Source organism: Caretta caretta, chromosome 2, assembly GCF_965140235.1.
Source record: "Caretta caretta isolate rCarCar2 chromosome 2, rCarCar1.hap1, whole genome shotgun sequence".
In the NCBI taxonomy this organism is placed as follows: Eukaryota; Metazoa; Chordata; order Testudines; family Cheloniidae; genus Caretta; species Caretta caretta.
In genome coordinates, this window is record NC_134207.1 from 85,745,591 (window position 1) to 85,755,482 (window position 9,892).

The 9,892-nt window shown below is 48.1% G+C and overlaps 1 long non-coding RNA gene across 1 annotated transcript; it reads left to right on the forward strand.

The window, feature by feature from the left end:
* The first annotated feature begins 2,222 nt into the window (after positions 1-2,222).
* Positions 2,223-9,675, forward strand: LOC142071050 (uncharacterized). Its single transcript, XR_012667002.1, has 3 exons — positions 2,223-2,348; positions 7,024-7,071; positions 9,504-9,675. It is a non-coding gene; the product is annotated as an uncharacterized LOC142071050 (long non-coding RNA).
* The last annotated feature ends 217 nt before the right edge of the window (positions 9,676-9,892 follow it).

Consider the following 9,892-nt stretch of genomic DNA (forward strand, 5'->3'; position numbering starts at 1 on the left):
ATATTAAGGCACCTAAGAAAAAGCCCCCAATATCAGGATTGTCCCTATAAAATTGGGATGTCTGGTCACCCTAGAAAAATGTGGATTCAGATGTGGAGTTTGAAAATTACTCCAAATTCAAAAGTGTTCAGATACAAGATTTTGGTTCTGCTCATTGGAGAGATATGTGGACAGATTCTCCCCATGTCTCTGGACTGGGGCAATGCATAGTTGACTGACAGCCACCTTTGTGCACCCTGTCAAGGTTCCTTCCCCACTCTGAACTCTAGGGTACAGATGTGGGGACCTACATGAAAAACCCCCTAAGCTTATTTTTACCAGCTTAGGTTAAAACTTCCCCAAGGTACAAACTATTTTACCTTTTGTCCCTGGACTTTATTGCTGCCACCACCAAGCGTCTAACAAATATATAACAGGGAAAGAGCCCACTTGGAAATGTCTTTCTCCCCAAAATCCCCCCAAGCCCTACACCCCCTTTCCTGGGGAAGGCTTGATAAAAATCCTCACCAATTTGCATAGGTGAACACAGACCCAAACCCTTGGATCTTAAGAACAATGAAAAAGCATTCAGGTTCTTAAAAGAAGAATTTTAATTACAGAAAAAGTAAAAGAATCAGCTCTGTAAAATCAGGATGGTAAATAACTTACAGGGTAATCAGATTCAAATCATAGAGAGTCCCTCTAGGCAAAACCTTAAGTTACAAAAAGACACAAAAACAGGAATATACATTCCATTCAGCACAACTTATTTTATCAGCCATTTAAACAAAACAGAATCTAACACATATCTAACTAGATTGCTTATTAGCCCTTTACAGGAGTTCTGACCTGCATTCCTGCTTTGGTCCTGGCAAAAGTCACACAGACAGAGAGAAGAACCCTTTGTCTCTGTCCCGTCCCCCCAGCTTTGCAAGTATCTTGTCTCCTCATTGGTCATTTTGGTCAGGTGCCAGCGAGGTTGTCTTTAGGTTCTTAACCCTTTACAGGTGAAAGGTTTTTTTCCTCTGGCCAGGAGGGATTTAAAGGTGTTTACCCTTTCCTTTATGTTTATGACACACCCACTCCCCCTTGGAGTTACATCAACCACTCTATGACCACAGACAAGGATCCAGACCATTAAGTTTGGATCTAGATCTGGAGTTCAGATCAGAGGTTTCAAATCTGGGGTTTCGGTTCAGGACTCTATGCATATAATTGTGAGGTTTGAGAGTTACCTAGGTTCTTCTGTGCTATGTGGCATTTCATACAAGTACATAGTGCTTTCAACTCTGATAAAGCTGTGGAAGTGGAATCAATAGCACAATGAATATTTAAGGCCCCTGATTCTGAGTCAGGATCTGCTAACATGGAACATGTTGTTCAGGCAGAGTCCAAACAAAGTTATCACTAGCAGATCCTGATTCAGGATTGAGGCCTTGGGGGCGGGGGGAAAGGAACCTCTTGCCTGTTTCTTGAAAAAGGATCATAGAAATTTAAATGCAAAATTAAGTGACTAACCACCGCCACATGCAAGGAGACCAGGCCAAAAAGGCAGACCTAAGGATGCTGACCAAGCCCAAGACTCACAGAAGGAATGAGCTAAGACTCCAGGGGATTGCATTCAGGATTTTGTTATTTTTTCAAAGATCTGTATCTCTAGCGTGCTTTGAAAAGTAAAGTGCCAGTGGTTAAGAAATTTCTTTGCTAAACCTGTTTTCCTTGCTTGCCTGCCACATTGCCCCTAAAGGGTTTAACTAGAAACAAGAGCTCCTGCAACCAGGTGGACTCTGTGGGGGAACACAGCTAAGCAACTGGGGGCTCAGGAGGGATGAAGCACTACTTCCAGGGTTTAAGGCAGCCAGGCTGCAAGGTCCCACTGCCCAGAAAGCCGTCGGACACCGGGTCTGCATCTGGGAGGTATGCCTGAGACATCCAGAATTAGGGACAGTGAACTAGGTTTCAGAGAAGCAGCCATGTTAGTCTGTATTTGCAAAAAGAAAAGGAGTACTTGTGGCATCTTAGAGCTAGAACTAGTCACTGCCCAGATCTGGGTAATGGTGGGGGAGCTCAGTAGCATGTGGGGTCCAAAGGTAGGGTTGATTCACAACAGACCAGTGTCTGCTCAGTGAGAGGGTGAGACCAGAGTGTAATAGCATGCCATTATTGTGCTGAGCATATTTAGCACTGTGATTTCCTGCTCTCATTCTCCCCATCTCTTCTATTGTCTCCAACAACAGAAAGCAACATTGCAGGCCAAAAAAACCAAAGACACACCCATCTAGCATAGCTGAGATGTCAAGACGATTTCACATCCACAGACATTCCTACTGAACATTACAGCAGGGGGAGCAGAGACCCGTGTGGTTAAGGTGAAGTGAGCTGTATGAGAATTATTGGCTGAAAGACAGTCACTGGGTTGGACTATATAAATATATTTTAAAAATAGGTCAAGGAGCGCCTAGAGAAAAAGGATAGGTGCTGCTTTTTATGAATGAGTGTCAACACCAAAAATCAAACATGTTATCCTGCTCTATTTTCCCCATGAAGGAGACAGGATCCTTCTAGATGCTTCAGGGACCACTTTGTATTTCTTGTTTCACTCACATGTGCTTTTTTTATTTCTAAAATGGTGTCTCTGGGATATGTTTCTAATCCTTTTGTCCCTGTTCAGCAATTTACAGTACCTTTAAAGAGACTAGTGTGACTAGCATCTTTTAAAAAAATAATAATGGTGCCTAAGGGGATTGGCCTTGATGTGACTGACACTTTGAGCCAACTGCTACCCCTTTCTTTTCTGGCCTCCTTTAATCACAACCAGAGTAACACAGATCACAAGTAGGGTTGCCAGGTGACAGGTTTTCAACCCTAGGACCTTGGCAGTTCACTGACCAGGCTGTTAAAAGTCCAGTTGGCGCAGGTCTGGCAGGCTCCCTACCTGGCTCTGTGAGGCTCCCCGCAAGCAGCAACATGTCCCTCAGCTCCTAGGGACCCGTGGGAGCTCCATGTGCTGCCCTGGCCCCGACTGCCAGCTCCGCAGCTCCCACTGGCCAGAAACCGCAGCCAATGGGAGCTGTGGGGGCGGCACCTGCGGGTGGAGGCAGTGCACAGAGCCGCCTGGCCGCACCTCCACATAGGAGCCGAGGCACATGTCACCGCCTGTGGGGAGCCCTCGGAGATGAGTGTCACCTGGAGGCCGCACCCCTCACCAACTCCCACACCACAAACCCCAGCCGTGAGCCCCCTTCCACACCTAAACTCTCTCCCAGACCGCACACCCCAACCCCCTGCCCCAGCCCTGAGCCCGCTCCCATACAAAAACTCCCTCCCGAAGTCTACCCCCGCCCCACCTGGCCCCAATCCCGTGCCCCAGCTTGGAACCCAATCCTGCACCCCAAACCCTCTGCCCCGGCCCCAACCCAGAGCCCCAGCCAAAGCCCTTGCCCCCTCCTGCACCCCAACCCTCTGCCCCAGCCTGGTGAAAATGAGGGAGGGTGGGGGAGAGCGAGCTACAAAGAAAGGCAGGGATGGAGTGAGGGGGGCAAAGGGGGTGATGGAAGGGGTGGGGCAAAGGTGTTCGGTTTTGTGCAATTAGAAAGTTGGCAACCCTAACCACAAGCCTTCAGACAATTTACTGTAATAATCAAAGTTATGGCACAACAGCCACTTTTCAGATGAATTTTGAAATGGAACTCACAGTATAAATGGCTAATTGACCCTGTTTAGGATTTCAGCCAAGAGTCAGGCAATGTGGGCACGTTACTGCTGAGTCACCCATTTTATCTGCTGACAATCTGGCTCTCTCTCTGAAAAGCCAGTTCACTCACACAGCTTCCCTTCCCAATGGGCTGGCTTCCCTTCGTAAGCAAGAGACATGTCTGCTTCATCCCTCCCTTGCTAGCCAGCTGACTACTTCCCCTCTGCTGAGACAAGTTGCATTCTCCATTGGCTAGCCCATTCCTTTGATAGCTAAATAGCAGGAGCTTGTCCTACCTAGTGACTTATTTTTATTGAATCTGAATGACTGGCAAGATTAAAGATTTTAGTTTAAAAAAATGTGTCCTAACTATAGAAGAAGTAGTGTAATAGCTGGGACTTTATGTAGGATTTGAAAAATCCCAGTGATACTAGAAAGTACAGTCACTCTTTATCTATCCTGTTTGTGCAATCATTCTAAATAATATTGTAAATCTAAAGAACAGCCCTTTTTTCAAGAGAGATTCAGAGTGGAAGAACTAGAGAGTAAAACCACTCACTTGTAGATGTCTTGGCCACACAGCTGAGAATCCTGACTGAGACCTAAAAAAGTACAATAGCATGGCAGCAAGGGATGCATCTCCCCTAAAAGTCCCTGATCTGTATATAAAGACAAACCCCAAACTGGATCCCAGCCCCCTCCCTGCCACCTACCACACCCCAAAAAGTTAAGATAAAGTTCTAGAGATGGATTACTTGAAGAAAATACATTATTATAAAATAAAATGCATGAAAGCCAGGAAAGTCTAAGTTTAAAGTTTTTTTTTTTTAAATATGAAGGTTTGGAAATCTCCTAACTCTGCCTTGTCCCTTTATTGTGTCATATGGTGCAGAGTCCACAACATGGATTTCTCACATTCAGAACTATCACAACTAACTTTCAATATTTTGTCAATCTAGCTAAAGTCAGAGCCTGCTGAATTCATTAGGAGATTGAGATACTCTGTGGCTTATGGTTATTATTTGGTCAGTGGATGGGGTCAGGGTTGAGAGCTGATTTATGGATGCTAGATCTCAGACCGAGGAGAATTAAGATACTGATAGTGGTATGTGCATTCTGTATGGAGAGTAAACAGGGTAGATATGACTGTACCAGCTCTGTTGCCTTGGCAATTGAACTCCTTGAAGTGGAATGCTTCATAATGGTGAACATATGGGGACTGTACCTAGCAAGTAGAATGTAAACATATTGTGGTCTCGTGACCACAGTGAGAATGTGAAATAGCGGAAGAGGCAGGGTTCTGGTCATTTTTTAAAAGTATACAACTGCAACATTATATTGAAGTTAAAAGACTATTGAGGCTGCAAAGTCAAGCACTCAAAAGTTAGGAAATGCCAAAATTTGGGTTATTCATGCAGCATTAATGCAGCCCTTTTGTGCATATGCATTATGATACAGTCTTTAATTTCATGTTTATATCCTATTTTTAATACAGGAGTCCTGCCCCTTTCAGTGAATTAGTAGTTATTCCGTATTTCTTTTTTATCCTCCACATTCAGTGGGTGGCACCAGGTCTTACTTAACACACATCATCCAAACCCTGCACTGAATGCAAATGTGTTCATTTTCCCATTAACATTTCCATGGTACTTGGTGCTTCACAAACATTAATTTATTTTCACAACCTCCCAGGAGAATAGGTGATATTATTACCTTTTAATTACAGTGGGGGAATTGAGGCAGAGAGAGATTAAGACCAGCATTGCCAAAGATATCCACTAATTAGGGTTAAGGCTAAGATTTAGTCATGGGTAATTGGAGTAAAAGTCATGGACAGGCAGAGGTGAAAGTAAGCCGGTACGCCCCGGTACAATGTACCGGTAAGAGCCGGTGTGCCGTACCAGGACCAGCTTTCCCAGACGGCAATTTAAAGCCCCAGGGTAGCTGCGGCGGGGACTTAAAGGGCCCCGGAGCTCCAGCTGCCATTACCACCCCAGGGCCCTTTAAATCCCCGCCTGATCCCTGCTGCCCGAGCCCTGGGGTAGGGGTGGGGGGGTGGGCTTCTGGCGGGGATTTAAAGGGCCCCGGAGCTCCTGCCGCCACTACTGCCCTGGGCCTTTAAATCCCTGCTGGAGCCCTGCTGCCTGAGCCCTGGGGTAGCAGCAGCGGGGCTCTGGAGGGGATTTAAAGGACCGGGGCAGTAGCGGCGGCTGGAGCCCCGGGGCCCTTTAAATCCCCGATGGAGCCCGGCCACCGCTACCCCAGGGCTCGGGCAGCAGGGCTTAGGCGGGGATTTAAAGGGCTTGGGGCTCCGGCAGCTGCTACCACAGCGGAGCCCCAGGCCCTTTAAAACTCTGCCAGAGCACCGGGGTAGCGGTGGCGGCCGGAAGCCCCCAGGGATCCTCAGTGATTTAAAGGGCCTGGGGCTCCACTGCGGTAGCAGCAGCTGGAGCCCTGGGCCCTTTAAATCGCCCCCCAGCCCTGGGGTTCCCAGCCGCCTCTGCAGCTGGTAGCTCGGGGGTGATTTAAAGGGCCTGGGGCTCCCAGCCGCCACTACCGCAACTGGAGCCCTGGCCCTTTAAATTAAGATTTAAAGGGCCTGGGGATTTAAGGCCCTGCCTCTTCTGGTGAAGGCCACGCCTTTTCCAGTTGAGGCCACACCTCCTGCTCAGGACTCCAGCGTACCGGTAAGTCCTCTAACTTACTTTCACCCCTGTGGACAGGTCACAGGCAATAAATAAAAATTCACGGGCCCGTGATCTGTCCATGACTTGTACTATATACCCCTGACTAAATCTTGGGTGTTCTGGGGGACTCTGGGGGCACAACTGCTGCTCTGGAGGGGGGCCTCTGGGGCGTCTGCTGGTGATGGGTGGGGGAACAGCCCCGGGGCCGCCACTGCTGGGGTGGGAAGGTGGCCCAGGACTGCTGCTGTTGTGGGGGGCCGGTGCAGCTGGCCCCAGGGCTACCCAAGCTGCTCCGGCAGCCTGGGGGACAGTTGTACCTGCCAGTTACAGAAGTCACGGAGGTCCCGGAAAGTCACAGAATCTGTGACCTCCGTGACAGACTCGCAACCTTAACTATGGGTGCCCAACTTGAGATGCCTAGGGCCTCATTTTTCAAAATATTTAGCATTTTTACAGCACTTAATACATCTAAAGCACAGCTCCTATCAACTTCAATTGCAGCTGTGATTGCTAATCATACAATTAATGACTACCTGTGAGTATTTTGCTTTAAATTACTTGCCTAGCACAAGGAACTCTGTGGCATAGACAGGAATAGAATCTAATTCTCCATGGTGGCATTCAAGTGTATTAACCATGAGACTCTCCTTTCTCTTCCTGCAGTCCCCTGCCTCATTCACTACACACCATCCGACTTCTACAACAAATGAGGTATGGGTCCTACAGACAACAGCCTCCTTTACTACACATCGCCAGGGCAGGTCCAGCCTGTGCACTGAATGAAACAGTGGTCCTGTGGGAAAAATAGCACGTGATCATGGAATTAAAGGGGGCTGAATTAAGTTTGCACAGGAAACTAAGGTAGCACTCCTGCCACCCCAGCAGAGGTCTGGGGGAGAGGAGCTCTCACTGCCACCACCCAAACAGACGATTCTGTGTGGGAGCCACCCCTGAAGCAGCAATCTTTGGGGGGCAGATCATTGTAGTAGCATCTCACCTGCCTTCTACTAGGAAGACAGGAAACCACCCAGAAAGCCATGCTTGGCACAGTGGTATCAGTAAAGATTGATCCTTACAGAAGACCTCATTTCCCTACCAGTCCAACCAAGGCTCTGTATAAGGGAGCTGCACAGTTCTGGCAACTGGGGCGTCAGAATGGGGGCGGCCAAGGGGCCATGGCCCTCCCACTTTTGAAAGTGAATGGGCCTGGCCTGTCGCTTTTCACCACGGGCCCGGCCCCCTGCCCCTCCACTTCTTCCCAAGGCCCGCCCCCTGGCCAGGCCAGAAGCTGGAGCCCGGTCAGGGTAAGAGGGCTCGGGGAGCCTGGGCAGCTGCAGACAGCCACAGATCCTCCACCTGCCTGGGGTGCCCCACCCCCAGAGTAGTCCCCATCCCGTGTCCCTGCCCCGGGCAGGTGGAGGGTCTGCAGCTCCCCACAGCTGCCCAGATAGCTCTTACCATAGCCCAGCTGCGGCTCTTTGGCCTCCAAGGCCCTGCCCCCAGACCAGGCTGGAAGCTGGAGCTGGGTTGGTGTAAGAGCCGCGCAGGCAGCTGTGGGGAGCCACGAACCCACCACCTGCCCTGGGCAGGGGATCTGGGGGGCAGGGACACAGGCCAGGGGCTGTTCTTGGGCATCCCCAGGCAGGTGGAAGAGCTGGGGCTCCCTGGCCCAGTTCCAGCTTGGCTGGAGGCTGGGGCCTCGGGGGAGAAGAGGAGGGGCAGAGCCTCATGCCCCCCCACTTTTAAGAAGAATCCATCGTCCCCATCTGGCAGTAATTTAAAACAAATCCCCATTCATGGTTTGGTTGTGGGGTTTTTTTGGTGCTACAGTTCCCTGGTGCAGATAAGGCCTGAATCAGTCATGGCATTGGTGGCTTCCCCAGCCTCCTGGGCGGAGCCAAGGTGTTGAGGATTGTTCAGGGCATTTCAAGATCCTGCCTTACAAAAGGACACTTGCATGGACAGAACTCATGCTTCCGTGGAGGAGGGAAGTACCAACCAGCACTACCTCCATAAAGAGCTCCAATTACAGATCCCGAAAGGACACTTTTCGAATTGTATAATTCAGCCTATCCAAATGGGGGTAATTAAAGGCAATTTAAAACTTTTTCATTTAATTCAGTCACTGGTAAGCACTAAAATATGCAGTCCTGAAAACGAGTGATACTGCACCAAACAAACTCTGCAGAGGCATTTTTACTGCTCTTTAAAGTGCGGCACCATTTCAGTTCACTGGCAGGCCCCTACCTTTCCTGGGCCTGAATCTTCTCTCACTTATACCAGGGTAAATCAGAAATAACTCTGTAAAACCGGTGTAAATTAGAATCCGATACCTTATTTTTAATTCCTTAAGGTACTGTTTCCATGTCGTTTTTCAGCATGACGTGCAGCAGACACAGCACTTTTCCTAATTAATGTTCTCAGTTTGATTTTCAGCCTTTCCAAAAAGCCCACATTTCATTCCTGTCAATAAAGGTTCTCCCAACCATTTAAAAAAAGTAAAACAATTGTTCACGGGCAAAATTCTCAGTTGTTGCAAACTGATGTAGCACCATTCAAGTCAATGGAGCTATGCAGATTTACACCATTGAGAATCTGGCTCCATGTCCTAAGGATGGTAGCACTGATTCTTATAGGTTGGTATGTGCCTTTGAAAGCAATAGATTAATTACAGTGATTGCTCTTTGGAGCAGAGGAAGAGGAGGGATTCTGAACACGCCAGGAGGACTGTTGCAGCTTATCCACTATCCTACTGGGAGATATTGGCAGAGCTTCACTGTAATTAAGCTCCTGAAGTGTCTCAGCCCTGTCACTGATGGGTGTAGCCACAAACATCAGAGAAAAGGAGATGCGAGGGGACCATCAGTGCGGCAGCATCACCAGAGTTATGGGATAGCATGTACCTAAAGGACCCTTATTCTCCCCTCATTTGTGAGTGTTAATTGGGAATAATAATTGAAGTCAATCGAGTTTAAAAATGGTGTGCAATCAGAATCAGGCCCACTATGTCCACAACAGAAAAATACAAGATACAAATGTGTCCTGTCTTACTAAGCTCTGCTCCACAGAGTGTTTGTGGGAAAGTAAATATGAATTTAGATACTTAACATTAACCATTGTTTGCCTCTGTGCCTGTTTTCCAGTCTGTGAAATGGGGATAGTGACTTGCCCAATGTCATGCAGTAAGCACGGCCAGAAACAGAATCTCTTGATTCCCAGCCCATTGCTATTCAAAGCAATCCACCACGAGACCAGAGCTACTCAAAGGATAAAAGAATATTAAGAAGCTGACAAACCTAGGGTCCAATCAGGATTACTCATGTGAGTCAAGGATCAAAAGGTTTCAAGATTATTCTTCAAAATAAAACTATATTCACTTTCTGTTAAACCAACGGCCAGATTCTCAGTTAAGGAGCTCTAGCTGTAGAACAATCTTCCTGAGGAGATCAGGCAAGTCCAGAGAGTGACCATCTATATGAAACACTACCAATCTCTGTTACAACCTATCCCACTACCCCTCTCTCCTCACCAA